The 3,699-nt window shown below is 43.1% G+C and overlaps 1 pseudogene; it reads left to right on the top strand.

The window, feature by feature from the left end:
* Window positions 1–493: 493 nt before the first annotated feature.
* LOC126250198 (5S ribosomal RNA) lies at window positions 494–611 on the top strand (annotated as a pseudogene).
* The last annotated feature ends 3,088 nt before the right edge of the window (window positions 612–3,699 follow it).

A 3,699-nucleotide genomic window follows, 5' to 3' on the forward strand; every position in this document is an offset into this window, starting at 1 on the left:
AGTGTAGATATAGACGTAGATGCCATTCTTTTGGAACCTGTCTACAAGTACATGCGTGGCCTGGTAACGAATATGTGCGAGAATTCAGCGGTGCTGGACCTCAACGAGCAGGCTGCTCAGAGGGGTAACGACGATGGAGACACCTTAACTGACTAAATTTTCGCTGAGGGGGAAGAAGATTATGCTAAATTTGACTTGCCCTATGGGCCAAAGAGCTGAGGGCGTTATCTTTTTGTGTGGTTGTGTATTTTGGTAAATGTATTTTTCATTAGTAGTAATTTTCATTTTTTAAATTTACATTTAGTTGATAACAAATGACATTGTATTAGGAGGGGGCAGTTGTACTTGCGATTGTTAAAGTTTGACATTTAGAACCACCTAGCATGAAGAAATTGTTTTTTTTTTACCTTTTTTACGCACACGTAGCATAAATGAGCATTCTATAAACGGTTGGGCAAGGGACGTTTCTTCATGTTATGCGTTACTTATTAGAGCCAACGGCCTTGCCGCAGTGGTAACACCGGTTCCCGTCAGATCACCAAAGTTAAGCGCTGTCGGGCTGGGCTAGCACTTGGATGGGTGACCATCCGGTCTGCCGAGAGCTGTTGGGAAGCGGGATACACTCAGCCCTTGTGAGGCAAACTGAGGAGCTACTTGATTGAGAAGTAGCGGCTCCGGTCTCGGAAACTGACATACGGCCGGGAGAGCGGTGTGCTGACCACGTGATCCTCCATATCCGCATCCGGTGACGATTGTGGGCTGAGGATGAAACGGTGGCCGGTCGGTACCGTTGGGCCTTCATGGCCTGTTCGAGAGGAGTTTGGTTTTAGTTTTTAGTAACTTATTAGAGGCACCTACCACAATAAGTTTTTAAAAGTTGTATTATTAAAATTAAAATGCAGTTTCTTATTGAAAATTTGAGGATACTGCCAATCCTTTTAGCACTGTATATTTCAAGTATGTGGTATAAAAGTACAACTGACTTGTGAAAATTGTAGAAAAACTTACAGTTTTAAAGAGTAATCTAAGCTCTTCTTGTCTCAGGGCGCAAGGAAAAAATTTATAGAGAAATATTTATAGATTCTTCTGTCACTTCTTGGAAGGACAATTCCATATTTAAGGTTGAATAACACGTACACTGGTTTTGTTCTACTGATTTTTGTTTATTTCGAACTCTTTTACGGCTTATTACGCCATCTTCAGGAAACAGCTGACTAGCGTCTGGAAGGGACACTGGCTCTTAGGTAACTAAACATTATAGGTGAAGATACAATCACTTGCGCAGAGTGTAGTGCATCAAACTTGTTTCTTAATGTGACTCTTCAAGCTTTCGCGGCGGATATGTTGTAAATAGTTGAAACGTCCCCTTTGAACAATTATACAAGACTGTGCTTAAACTGAAACACAATATTTTTGGCGGAACGCAATCTGACTTTCAAAAATCCCTACAAAAGAATGGCCCTGACTAACATTAACCCATACGTTTCGCAAATCACTTACATCACAAAAATCTTGGTTACTCGAACTACTGCAATACAGCAGGCGCCACTACTGCCAGGTAAATAAAAGATTCAAACTACGGAAGGCACTAACTACTGATAGGCATAGTTAGCAAATGAAAGATTTTAATAGAGAACAAACAATGTATTTACCTTAATAGTCATAATATATATAGCACATCCAGTCTTACAAATTTCAAAACTCCGCCATCTCCCTCCCCACATCCACCACTGCTGGCGGCTCACCTCCAACTGCGCAACGCTATGCGCTGTTAACAGCCAACAGCCCAACACTACAATGGCGAATATTACAACAATGCCACCCAGCCACAGACTGCACACAGCACAGCCAGTGATTTTCATATAGAGCGCTACATGGCGTTACCAATATAAAAACCTAAACAGCCTACTTACATAGTCTTCACTGGTATGCCGTCGAATGATGTGCAAATTCCACAATATTTCCTCGGAGCAACTGTCTGAGATCTTCAGGTGGTTCAGCCTTGCTGGTGGCTAGGTACGAGTGACGGTATACGTACGGCGACGCCATGTATATAGAACACACGCGAAGAATGCGCAGGCGCGAAAATCGCGCATGTGCAATGATTTGCAGATAGAGGGTGCCATACTAAAACACCCTCTGCCGAAAATCTCAGAGCGGCCCTCCTGCGCGTGCACTGTACGCTATGTTTCTAACAGTGCGGCCAGACGTGACTCACTAAAATATTGTACTAGACCAATGTTATGACGGGTTTGTTACCGAAAAAATCTTAATTTTCTCGTCGTGATTTAATAGCAGCCAATGCTGGGTTCCAGGCAGAGCTCAGTTGAAATCCCACATCCCTGTTGATGAGATTATCGACTGTACGGATACATATTGCTTCCTTAATGACACAATCCCAGGAAGATGATGCCGGGGATAAAACTTATGTCTTTTCATAAATCATACGATGTCCTGTATTCAGACAGTGTTCTGCAATTGCCGACTTTTCCAGTTGACGTAGGCGTGTACGGCGCTGGGTTCTAGTATTGTGCGACATGTCTGGCCGATGTACGCTGCCCCATATTGACAAGGAATCTTGCACACTCCACATTTCTTCAGGCCAAAATCATCCTTAACCGAACCCAATAGGTTCCTCAGCTTTGCAGATGGCCGAAAAACACACTTAATGTCATATCTCCTCAGGACTCTTCCGATTCTTGACGACACGGGACCAACATACGGCAAAAAGGCCAAGTGAGGGGTGTCTTCGTATCTTCATTCTGCTCCATAGACTGAACTCGCTTGGGCTTGAATGCATTACTTATCTGTCTCTCAGATTAACCGTTTTGTAGGAACACTGTCTTCTAATGTTGTGCTGTACTCGACAGGCTTTCATGATCAGATACCACATGCGCTCTATGAATTAACGTACGTAATGCACTACCGCATTTTGCAGGATGATGGAAGCTTGTGGCCTGCAGATGTAGATCTGTATGCGTTGGCTTGCGGTAGACGCTCTGTCCCAAGGTTCCATCTGCTTTCCTTCGTACCAAAATATCAATAAAAAGTAAAGTACCATATTTTTCCACTTCCATTTGACGTTTATATTCGGATGGAGTGAAATTAAATGCTGAAGAAACGTAGGTAGAGTATCAAGTCCATGTGGCCACACCACAAATGTATCATCAACATAGCGCAGAAAACAAAGAGATTTAGAGATTAGCTGACTGTAGTGGTTTTTCTTTAAAGTCTTCCAGAAAATAATTGGCCACCACAGGAGACAGAGGGCTTTCCATGGTGACACCGTACACTTGTTCAAGATATTGGCCATGAAATAAGAAGTATATTGAAGTAAGCACGTGTTCAAATAATGCCACTATGTCCTCCTCAAACTTGTAGCTAATGAGCTCTAAACAGTCCTGTAAGGTCGCCTTTGTAAATAAAGACACAACATATAAAGTAATCTGACGGGTAGCATCCAGAGAAAGACTTTGGAACTCATAAGGAAAAGCAAGTTTCCAGCGCAAGTCACTAAGGGTTTGCGTCAACAGGCTGCAGTTCCTCCTAGGCTCTTTGGTCTACCCAAGATCCGTACAGACTGGGGTGCCTCTCCGTCCCGCTCTAAGTAACACAGGAGCACCTACTTATTTTGTGCCAAATATCTGACATCACTATTGTGACCTCCCGTAGGCAAGTGCGAGCATCATATTCGAAACT

The sequence above is a fragment of the Schistocerca nitens genome, chromosome 3 (assembly GCF_023898315.1).
Source record: "Schistocerca nitens isolate TAMUIC-IGC-003100 chromosome 3, iqSchNite1.1, whole genome shotgun sequence".
In the NCBI taxonomy this organism is placed as follows: domain Eukaryota; kingdom Metazoa; phylum Arthropoda; class Insecta; order Orthoptera; family Acrididae; genus Schistocerca; species Schistocerca nitens.